We start from the raw sequence: 12583 nt of genomic DNA, 5'->3' as shown, positions 1-12583 counted from the left end.
GCAGGTGAATGTATCGTAACAGGTACTGCTTACTGGACCCATAATTATCGGAACTTTACTTCTAGTTTTGACGAATGATACCTCATGTAGCAAAATGTGCCACTTTTTTTAAGCACCCTGTACTTCATCTACAGTTTTGGAAATGAGCATCTAAACGATTCTTGAGTTCCTGAGAAGACATTAGTATTTGTCCCACCTGTTTCTGAAAGGACCTCATTGTGGACGATGCCTTAAATTCCGATTGTAGACTTTCCCCTTAACAATCTGATATATTACATGACATACAAAACGTAGCTGTAAGTGGTGCAGGAAGATGGTGATGAAACTACAACAAGAAAGAGATATAAACTGAATGAATACGAACCGTGGATGAGAGACGATGGGACGTCGCTTTTCTCGGAGTTGAGCACTTCAGTCGAATATAGCACTCGCACTGTGTACGTGCTTAGCGCGTTTCGAGAGCATGTTACTGGAGCCTCCAGTTTCTTGTCGGCCACGTCACTGACGGGATGCCGGCCTCTCGGTTGAGGAAACGCAGGACTCGGGCTGAGCAGGAAAACCGGCTGGTTGCGCAACTGGCGGCTTATGTTTTCTCCTGCCTGCGAGGCAGCCGACGATACCGCCGCTTTCCAGGACGCCCGCACGTGACACGCACGTGTTCCAGGGGCGTCTCCGTGATCCAGTGGGCCCGAACGCGCTCGCAGCTGATATCGCATCCGTATCTGCGTCTGTGGTTGAGCTTGCGCTTCCTGGCACAGCCTATCGTTCCGTACTGTACTGTGGATCGAGGTGGCACAGTGAGTAAAGTACTGGACTCAGTTTAGAAAGGAATTGTCCGCCCTGATGGACATTTTCAGCTGTTACCCTTCATTAAAGTGACCCGATTTTGCCGGACTAGTCCGAATATTCCATTCCAGTCCCGCTGTCGCCAGTGAATTCTGTTGAGAAGCGTAAATGTTTCGGTTATTCGAAATCAAATAGAGTTCTCGGTCATGTAAGGTTTGAATATACAGGGTGTTACAAAAAGGTAAGGCCAAACTTTCAGGAAACATCCCTCACATACAAAGAAAGAAAATATGTTGTGTGGACATGTGTCCGGAAACGCTTACTTTCCGTGTTAGAGCTCATTTTATTACTTCTCTTCAAATCACATTAATCATGGAATGGAAACACACAGCAACAGAACGTTTCAGCGTGACTTCAAACACTTTGTTACAGGAAATGTTCTAAATGTCCCCCGTTAGCGAGGATATATGCATCCACCCTCCGTCACATGGATTCCCTGATGCGCTGATGCAGCCCTGGAGAATGGAGTATTGTATCACAGCCGTCCACAATACAAGCACGAAGAGTCTCTACATTTGGTACCGAGGTTGCGTAGACAAGAGCTTTCAAATGCCCCCATAAATGAGAGTTGAGGTCAGGAGAGCGTGGAGGCCATGGAATTGGTCCGCCTCTACATCGGTCACCGAATCTGTTGTTGAGAAGCGTACGAACACTTCGACTGAAATGTGCAGGAGCACCATCGTGCATGAATCACATGTTGTGTCGTACTTGTAAGGGCACATGTTCTAGCAGCACAGGTAGAGTATCCCGTATGAAATCATGATAACGTGCTCCATTGAGCGTAGGTGGAAGAACATGTGGCCCAATCAAGCCATCACCAACAATTCTTACCCAAACGTTCACAAAAAATCTGTGTTGATGACGTGATTGCACAATTGCGTGCGGATTCTCGTCAGCCCACACATGTTGATTGTGAAAATTTACAATTTGATCACGTTGGAATGAAGCCTCATCCGTAAAGAGAACATTTGCACTGAAATGAGGATTGACACATTGTTGGATGAACCATTCGCAGAAGTGTACCCGTGGAGGCCAATCAGCTGCTGATAGTGCCTGCACACGCTGTACATGGTACGGAAATAACTGGTTCTCCCGTAGCACTCTCCATACAGTGACGTGGTCAACGTTACCTTGTACAGCAGCAACTTCTCTGACGCTGACATTAGGGTTATCGTCAACTGCACGAAGAATTGCCTCGTCCATTACAGGTGTCCTCGTCGTTCTAGGTCTTCCCCAGTCGCGAGTCATAGGCTGGAATGTTCCGTGCTCCCTAAGACGCCGATCAATTGCTTCGAACGTCTTCCTGTCGGGACACCTTCGTTCTGGAAATCTGTCTCGATACAAACGTACCGCGCCACGGCTATTGCCCCGTGCTAATCCATACATCAAAGGGGCATCTGCCAACTCCGCATTTGTAAACATTGCACTCACTGCAAAACCACGTTCGTGATGAACACTAACCTGTTGGTGCCACGTACTGATGTGCTTGATGCTAGTACTGTAGAGCAATGAGTCGCATGTCAACACAAGCACCAATGTCAACATTACCTTCCTTCAATTGGGCCAACTGGCGGTGAATCGCGGAAGTACAGTGCATACTGACGAAACTAAAATGAGCTCTAACATGGAAATTAAGCGTTTCCGGACACATGTCCACATAACGTCTTTTCTTTATTTGTGTGTGAGGAATGTTTCCTGGAAGTCTGGCCGTACCTTTTTGTAACACCCTGTATAACTATTTACATTTCTAGCATTGGAAAAGCATCTATACTTTATTTCATTAGCAATATAAACCGAAGCGCAAATGAAACTGGTATAGGCATGCGTATTCCAATAGAGAGATATGTAAAAAGGCAGAAGACAGCGGTGTGGTCGGCAGCGCCTACATAAGACATATGTCTTACGCTGTTGATCGATCGGATACTGCTGCTACAATGGCAGATTATCAAGTTTTAAGTGAGTCCGAAAGTGGAGCTATAGTCAGGGCACGAGCGATGGGAGACAGCATCTCCGACGTAGTGATGGAATGGGGATCTTCCCGTATGACCATTTCTCGAGTGTACCGTGAATATCAGAAATACTGTAATAAATCCCCGACATTGCTGCGGCCGAAAAAAATTCTTCAGTAACGGTACCAACGGCGACTGAATATAATCGTTCAACGTGACAGATAAGCAAACCTTCCGCAGATTGCTGCAGATTTCAATGCTGGGCCATCAACAAGTGTCAGCGTGCGAACCATTCAACGAAACATCATTGATATGTACTTTCGTAGTCGATGGCCCACTCGTGCACCCTTGATGACTGCACGACACAAAGCTTTACCCCTCGCCTGGGCCCGTCAACACCGATATTGCACGGTTGATGACTGCAAACGTGTTGCCTGGTCGAAAGAGTCTCGTTTCAAATTGTGTTTAGCAGATGGACGTGTAAGGGTATGGAGACAACCTCATCAATCCATGTACCCTGCATGTCAGCAGGGGATTGTTCAAGCTGGTGGAGGCTCTGAATTGGTGTGGGTTTAAATGGCTTTGAGCACTATGGGACTTAACTGCTGAGGTCATCAGTCCCCTATAACTTAGAACTACGTAAACCTAACTAACGTAAGGACATCACACACTTCGATGCCCGAGGCAGAATTCGAACCTACGACCGTAGCTATCACGCGGTTCCGGATTGTAGCGCCTAGAACCGCTCGGCCACCCCAGCCGGAATTGGTGTGGGGCGTATGCAGTTGGAGTGATGTGGGACCCCTGATAACGTCTAGATGCGACTGTGACAGGTGACAGTTACGTAAGCATCCTGTCTGATCACCTGTATCCATTCATATCCGTTGTGCATTCCGAAGGCCTTGGGCAATTCCAGCAGGACAATGCGAGACCCCACACGTGCAGAATCGCTACAGAGTGGTTCCAGGAAAGCTCTTCTCAGTTTAAACACTTCCGTTGGTCACCAAACTCCCCAGACATGAACATTATTGAGCAAGTCTGAGATGATGCTATTCAAATCTCCTCCGCCTCGTACCCTGACGGAACCATGGACAGTCCTGCAGGATTCATGGCGTCAGTTCCCTCCAGCACTACTTCAGACATTAGTCGAGTCAATACCACGTTGTGTCGCGGCACTTCTGTGTACTCGCCGAGGCCCTACACTCTATTAGGCAGGTGTTCCACTTTATTTGGCTATTCATTGTACAGTGGACAGATCATTTTTATGCCTTTTTAGACTACATATGGGTTCTTTTGAACTGTCTACCTAGGCGGGATGAAATACAAAAGTGCTACCAATTCCTTACAAACGTTACTGAAATGCAAAATTGATGATAATGACTTGTTGAAAGAGTGTGTCACACCTCAGGAAACAGAAAAATCGAGCACAGGAAAGAGTGTCACAGATATGCGTTGGATACAAATGCACTCAACACCCAAATATATACGGAGGTGTAAGGAAGGGGATAGCGATTTGCACATGTACATATGGTCCAACTGAACCGATAACTGACTGTAAATGGTTATGCTTCGGCCACCTTTGCACCCATCCATGGACTTCATGTTCCTAAACAACGACTGAATTTTCATGGATGACAATGCGCCAGGCCACACTTGTTCGCAACTGGTTTAAAAAAGCGTTCTGGACAATTTGATCGAATGATATGACCATTCAGATCATCTGTCATGAATCCCATCGGACATTTGTGGGTCATAATCGAGAGGCCACTTCGTGCACAACATCCTGCACCGGCAACACTTCCTCAGTTATGGACGGCTACAGAGGCAGTATGTCTCACTATTCCTACATGAGACTTCCATCGACTTGTTGAGTCCATGCCACGTCGAAATGCTGCACTACTCTGGGCAATAGGAGGTCCAACACGATTTTGGGAGGTATACGATGACATTTGTCACCTCGTTGTATATATTATGAAAATATTTCTAAGACTGTAGAATTTGTGTTGTGTTTTCCCGGTGTAAATGTAACAGTCGAGTCGGTCTTTTCTTTGACTAAGTTATGGACACCTGAGAAAACTCAAATTAAAGTAGCGACTTTGAAAGCAATACTGATGGTGAAACTTAATTTGAAACACAGTTGTGTATAATTTTATGACTTCTTAATCTTGAAGGGAAGCTAAGATTTACTGAATCAAATTCATCCATCCCAGGAGTACAAGAACATGAAAAACTGACTGTTAAAACCTGTGTGCAGTTACCTAAATAATTGTAGTGTCCTGTTTACCAGCTTTTAAGATTTAAGGGTATTGTAACTACTCAAGGCAAAGCCACGTTTATAGCATTTGTAGACTTAAAGAAAAGCGTTGACAATGTTGACTTGAATGTTTTCTTTCAAAATCTAAAGGTAGCAGGGGTAAAATACAGGGAGCTAAATGCTATTTACAATTTGTACAGTAACCAGATCGCGGTTACACGAGTCAAGGGGCACGAAAGAAAAGCAGTATCTGAAAAGGGAGTGAGACAGGGTCGTATCCTATCTCCGATGTTACTCAAGCTATATATTGAGCAAGCAGTAAAGGAACAAATGAAAAATTTGGAGTAGGAACGGAAGTCTAAGGAGAAGAAATAAAAACTTTGAGGTTTCCCGATGACATTGTAATTCTGCAAAGGAGACAGCAAAGGATTTGGAAGAGCGGTTGAACGGAATGGACAGTGTCTGAAAAGGAGGATATAAGATGAACATCAACAAAAGCAAAATGAAGATAATGGAAGGTAGTCGAATTAAATCAGTGGATGCTGAGGGAATTAGATTAGGAAATGAGACACTTAAAGTAGTAAAGGAGTTTAGCTATTTGGGGAGCAAAATAACTGATGATGGTCGAAGTAGGGAGGACATAAAATGTAGACTAGCAATGACAAGAAAAACGTTTCTGAAAAAAAGAAATTTCTTAGCATCGAGTATAGATTCAAGGGTCAGGACGTCCTTTCTGAAAGTATCTGTATGGAGTGTAGCCATGTATGGAATCGAAAAATGGACGATGAACAGTTTCGACAAGAAGAGAACAGAAGCTTTTCAAATGTAGTGCTACATAATAATTCTGAAGATTAGATAGGTAGATCACATAACTAATGAGGAGGAACTGAATATGTGGTGTCACCGCCAGACACCACACTTGCTAGGTGCTAGCCTTTAAATCGGCCGCGGTCCGGTAGTATACGTCGAACCCGCGTGTCGCCACTATCAGTGATTTATGACCGAGCGCCGTCACACGGCAGGTCTAGAGAGACTTCCTAGCACTCGCCTCAGTTGTACAGCCGACTTTGCTAGCGATGGTTCACTGACAAATTACGCTCTCATTTACCGAGACGATAGTTAGCATAGCCTTCAGCTACGTTATTTGCTACGACCTAGCAAGGCGCCAGTATCCTTACTATTGATATTGTGAATCATGTACCATAAAGAGCGACGTTCTCCATGAATAGATTAAAGTTAAGTATTCCACCAGCTACGTCCGTTTTTCTCAATTCCCTTGTCATGTTCCAGACCTCACGCCAGCCTGCGTGAGCTGAAACGCGTGCATTTCGGCCTCCTTTAGGAACACGGTTGGCTCTCCTGATTGGGGAGAATTGAATTGGGGAGAAGAGAAATGTGTAGTCCAACCTGACTAAAGGAAGGAATTGGTTGGTAGGACACGTCCTGAAGCATCAACGGATCACGGTGGGCGGAGACGCGTGAGGGGAAATGCTGACGTTGTCTGCGCTACCGACAGAAACTGCAACATTTAGCTCAACCACGCCATTTTGACACTACAACTGCTACGTCGCTAGTTTTTGCAGAAATGAAAAAGCAGGGACGTCGACATGGAGTGTTCCAGACAAATCCGATCTGTGACGAAACCAAATGAAGAACCCGCCGGACACCTTTTATTGCGCCACTTACAAGCAGTTACCAACGTTAGCGAAGCGGTCATCGCCAAGAGTAAACTTGCATCGTTTTTCTTTCAATTCTAGCTCTAAGCAGGATAAGCAGGTTGCTAGCTTGTTGATGAATATCTAATAATAAATCAGTACTTTAATATAAAGTTCTAGAACCGGCAACATATTTACAATATGTAGCCGATTTTTTTTACGGTAACTCGATACATTTCCACCGATAGATCTGTAATTCTTTCCAATAAATAGAGGACCGATAGCGATATTTTTTTAAATATCGATATATCGGATTCCCATCATTTTGTAAAATGATAGCTCCTGTCCACGAATCCATTACCTATCATCTGCAAACGACGCTTAATTTCCTTACAGGCATCGACGCAACAATTCCTCACTGCACCAGTCAACTCATATGGCACCCACTTCTAACAGCTCCACTATTCAAAAAACGCATCACATATCGCTGCTCCAATGCGGTGTCAGTCATCTCTGGGGTGGCTTTCTTTGCAGTAGTACAACAGACTTTTCTATGTTGCAACAAAAGTTACATAATGAATTCAAAAATTTTGCGTTTTATGTTTCTGTTTTTCCAAATATGACTTTGAATTATGCTTTAGAGAAATTTTGATCTACAGTTCACAAACCGTGCACTTAGTTTCTTCATATGCAGAACTTCGTTTACATCTGACTGTCTTACACGTTCCCTTAAAAACAGTACGAATATTAACATTGTGCCTTTTAAGGGGTATGAACAAAGCGATACGCCGTGGACAATTTTACCACATAACAAGCTTTCGAAGAGGTGTGAGTCTTTGTAGGTCTATCTAATCTGCTCGTTCTTCCTAACAGGCACAACGTGCAGGTCTTTGCAACAAGTAACACTAAGTAATAGGTGTAACACGTTTCGTGGAAATGGATAAAGTGCTGGTAGATCCATTCCATTCCATTCGAAGAAGTCGTTGAAAACTCATAACTTTTTATCTTTGGACAAATGAGTTGAAACGTAAACATAGATGTAGCTCATTCGAGGTGTTAGAGGGAAGGTTTCTTCTGAAGAAATAGTTGATAAAATTCATAGAAGACAGTCACATTAGTATTAGTAAGATTTTTGAGGTAGCACTGGGTCGAGGGTTGCTGCAGGTACAGGCAGTTGAAACCTAAACTGGAATCAAAGTTGCGTATTGTGCACAAATACGCTAATAAATCCATAACTACTCAGTTACAAATGGTTCAAATGGCTCTAAGCACTATGGGACTTAACATCTGAGGTCATCAGTCCCCTAGAGTTAGAACTACTTAAACCTCACTAACCTAAGGACATCACACACATCCATGGCCAAGGCAGGATTCGAACCTGCGACCGTAGCAGCAGCGCGGTTCTGGACTGTAGCGCCTAGAAAGGCTCGGTCACAGCGGCCAGCTACACGATTACACAATTGGTAATAAATTATTAGAATATGTTCTTCCTTTGGACCTTGTCCCATACCAACGTGAGGTTGGCTGTGTTATAACGAATTTGGCAGTGTTAGTAGCAGAGGGTGGCAGGATGCCCTTCCTGCCACCACCCCAAACCCCACAGGGACAGAAGTAGTGTACCCCACCTGTTTGCCTGTAGTGTAATCCATGAAATAGTGCGAATGTGTACAAATGTCTGAGACGTATAACTGAGTCGTAACGTGGGGACCAGCCTGGTATTCACTTAGTGGGATGTGGAAAACCGCCTAAAAACCACATCCAGGCTTGCCGGCATAGCCGGCATGCCTCGTGATGACTGGGTGTTGTGTGATGTCCTTAGGTTAGTTAGGCTTAAGTAGTTCTAGGGGGCTGATGACCATAGATGTTAAGTCCCATAGTGCTCAGAGCCATTTGAACCAGTTTTTCGAATGCCAGGATGGTTCCTTTGAAAGGGCACGGTCGACGTCCTTCCCCATCCTTCCGTAATCCGATGAGACCGATGACTCGCTGTCTGGTCTCCTCTCCCAAAACAACCCAACCAACTACTTCACACATCAGTCGAGTCCATGGCACGTCGCGTCGCGGTACTTCTGCTTGCTCGTGGGGCCCTACATGATATTAGGCAGGTGTTCCAGTTTCTTTGGTTCTTCAGTGAGTAACGGAACGCGCTGTCCTTCTCTACTCCCTCTACAGTCCTATCCGGCACGCATCCCAGACTATCGAGCTATATTCAAGTATTGGGCGAACGTGGATTTTGTAACCTACCCCGTTTGTAGGAGGATCATATTTCCTGAGGATCCTAGTGAAATTTCCGCGCATCCAGAAGTCTCTGCAATTTGCACCCAGTATAGCTGGAAACTACCTGGAAACCACCTGCTCTCTACATCGCGGTCCACCTGCGCCCCGAGTCACCGCTCGCCCCGCTCTCTGTGCCCGCAGTGGGGTGCTCTGTGGCCCTGTCGGAGCCGCGATGATACCGCCTTACAGTTCAACAACGTAAACAAAATATCCTGCTGCCGGAAGAAGAGCAATTGTCTACATAACATTCTACGTTATGGCCTCTTACATATGCATGTGACTCTGCTTGTACTTTTTTTTTAAGTTTATATACTGCACTACTTTCCTTTCTTTTATGAAGCGTGTCCACGACTAAATCTATATGACCACTCTCAAATTCACATAAGTTCCTGTCAGAGGATTCTTGAAACCGTCTTCAGACTATTTCTCTACCGTTCCACTCTCGAACAACGGGCGGGAAAAACGAAAACCTAACTGTTTCGCACGAGCACAGATTTCTCTTATATTATTCCAACGATCATTTATCCCTATATAGGTGGGCGCCAAGGGAATATTTTCGCAATCGGGAGAAAAAGTTGGAGATTGAAATTTTGTGACAAGATCTCGCCACAACGAAGAACGCCTTTGTTTTCATGATAGCCACCCCACCTCGCGTATCATATCCGTTGACTTCTCTCCCCCATTTCGCGATAATACAAAAGGCGCTACCCTTCTTTGAACTTTATTGACGCCTTCCATTAATCCTATCTGATAAATACCCCATGTCACACAGAAGTACACTAGCAGAGGACGGGAAGCGTACTTAGACAGTATCTTTAGTGAATCATTTGCATCTTCTAAGTGTTTTGCCAACGAAATGCAGTCTTTGGTTCGCCTTCCCGCAACATTATCTACGTGATAGTTCAAATGAACGTTGTTCGTAACTCTTACTTTGTAAACGAAATTTAAAGGATTCCTTTTAGTACTCATGTGGATGACCGTAGACTTTTCATTATTTAGGCCCACAACTGCCACCTTTCGCACAATACAGATATTTCGTCTAAATCATCGTGCAGCTGATTTCGACTTGCTGATGACTTTACTAGACCGTAAATGACAGCCTCATCTGCAAAGAACCTAAGATGGCTTCTCAGATTGTCTTCTAAATCATTAATACGAATTAGGAACAACAGAGAGCATCCTTTGGGAACGCCAGGATTACTTCAGTTTTACTTGATGACTTTCCGTCAGTTACGACGAATTGTGACCTTTCTGGCATGAACTCACGAATCAAGTCGCGCAACCGAGAAGGCACTCCATAGGCTCGCAATTTGGTTAGTAGTCGTTTGTGAGGAACTTGTGTCAAAAGTTTACTGAAAATCTAAAAATATGACATTAGTTTGACATCCCCTGCCCATGGCACTTACTACTTTGTGAGAATAAAGAGCCAGATGTGTTTCACAAGAATGATGTTTTCTTAATCAGTGTTGGTTGTTTGTCAATAAATTGTTTACTTAGCGGCAATTCATCGCGTTCGAACACGGTATAAGTTCCAAGCTCCTGCTGCAAATCGACGTTATTGATAGACTGTAAGTCCGTAATTCAGCGGAATACGCCTATTTCCTTTCGTGGGTATTGGTATAACTTGTGCCGCTTTCCAGTCCTTAGCACGGATCTTTCGACGAGCTATTGTATGAGCATACTTTGAAACGAACCTGACTGATAAACAATCTGTAGCGCAGGACTTGCCTTTATTAAGTGCTTTAAGCTGTTTTGCTACACCGAAGATATCTACTTCTAAGTTAATGCTGGCATTTGTTCTTTATAAGAATTCTGGAATATTTAGTTCGTATTCACCAGTTTAGTGGTACTGTCATCCGTAATATTAGCATGCATACTCTGTCCTTAAATTAATAATCGTTGTGCTTTGACTCTCAAAAAAATGTGTGTTCTTTTGTCGCCTAAGTTATGATTTTATCAAAGTTTTATGGACGTTCTGTTCTTTTAAAGTGTATTTTATTTAATACACAGCTTTATAATGCTCATGTGTGTTCCACTTCGCAGTAACGACGACTATTGCTTGTAAATAATTCTCGCACAGCTTTATAGAGAAGTGATGTTGAGAATCAGCTGAAATAGCTAAAATTTAGCAAAGCCTGAGCACCCGATTGAATCTTTATCAGATTTGTCAAGGAGTTTATCCATACCATGTGGCCAGATGGCGAATGTGTCGTCCACGTAACAGAAAATGCAAGTAGGTTTCCATTCGGATGACGACAGGGCTTCCTCCTCGAAGTTCTCCATGTACAAATTCGCTACCACCGGTGAGAGCGGGCTACCCATGGCGACTCCCTCCATTTGTTCGTAGTATTCTCCATTAAAAGGTGGAAGTCAAGACATGCCTAAAAAGTTCAGTGGTATTCTCGTCAAACTTCTGAATAACGAAACGACGTCAAATCTCACCATGATATCTGACTCATCCAGCCTGAAGCTATCAAGGCGTTTAACAAAATCCACGGAATTACGGATGTGATGAGGGCATTTACCCACATAAGGACTTAATATTCCCGTCAGGTATTTGGCCAACAAATATGTAGCTGCCCTGATGTTGCTGACAACGGGGCGTAATGGTACCCCCTCTTTGTGAACCTTCGGGAGTCCTTATAGTCTAGGCGGTACCGGACCTTGAGGTAACAATTTCTTAGCGTCACCCTCCGGTAAATCTGCGTCCTTGAGAAGCGACCTCGTCTTGTTCTCCACCTTCTTTGTAGGGTCAACGCTGATCTCCCGGCAGGAATCGTCATTTAGCAGGCTCTGCATCTTATCAGTGTAGTCCTTATGGGAGACCTGTAGCATTGCCTTTGTCAGCCAGTAAGACAACAATTTCAGAGCGCTCCCTTAGATCACGAATGGCCGCCCTGTCTTTACTGGTGATATTTGACTTCATCGGCTTGGATTTCGTCAACGCACGACAAGTTTCAAGACGTATTTCCTCAGGTGATTCAGGAGGAAGTCGAACTGTAACATGTTCAACAGCGTTAACAATTTCTGCGACCGGAGTGAACTTGGGGGTGGGAGCGAAGTTGAGACCTTTCTGCAAAACCGAGACCGCATCATCACTCAGCACCATGCCACTCAAATTGATGACAGTCTTGCACGGAACCTGCAGAGATGGTTTGTCAAGGAGACGTGAGAACTTAGCTGTTTGACGTCTCGTTGCCTTCTTATGGGCGTAATCTGAGTTCACAGAGGCACTTATGCTCATTCCTCCCGTGCTTCATTCATGAATGGAACAGGAGCAGACCTAATATGTGGTGCACTCGGAAGTACCTTCCTCCATTCACTTCACCGTCGTCTGTAGAGTACGGATGTAGATGCAGTTTCCTTTGTTCAGCACTGTAGACGCCAAAGTCCTGGATCTAATTCCAAACCTCTCCGCAGTGTCTTACGAAGTGAGGGCATAAAATACTGTTGATGGCGATGCTTTCGCCGGATCGGGAAACAATGTTCGGTGGTCCTCTTGGTTCAGCCTGACAAGGAAATCCTTTGAGTGCGAGGCCGCAGAAGGCCAATTATGGTTACGGTATTCGACGCTCGTATATTGTCCGCCATGCAACCACTAT

At 44.5% G+C, this 12583-nt stretch overlaps 1 protein-coding gene across 7 annotated transcripts in view; it reads right to left on the bottom strand.

Moving 5' to 3' along the window:
- Positions 1–12583, bottom strand: part of LOC126272615 (protein rolling stone-like) — a 154056-nt gene that overhangs the window by 98401 nt on the left and 43072 nt on the right. The window contains exon 1 of one of the 7 annotated variants that reach the window (XM_049975565.1): positions 365–543. The exons of the other annotated variants lie outside the window; for them this stretch is intronic. The gene's annotated coding sequence lies outside the window, so the exon portion shown is untranslated. Of the gene's footprint in view, positions 1–364; positions 544–12583 lie in introns of those variants that run through there. 7 annotated transcript variants of the gene reach the window in all.

Source organism: Schistocerca gregaria, chromosome 5 (genome assembly GCF_023897955.1).
Source record: "Schistocerca gregaria isolate iqSchGreg1 chromosome 5, iqSchGreg1.2, whole genome shotgun sequence".
Classification (NCBI taxonomy): Eukaryota; Metazoa; Arthropoda; class Insecta; order Orthoptera; family Acrididae; genus Schistocerca; species Schistocerca gregaria.
This window is presented reverse-complemented; position numbering and strand designations above follow the sequence as displayed.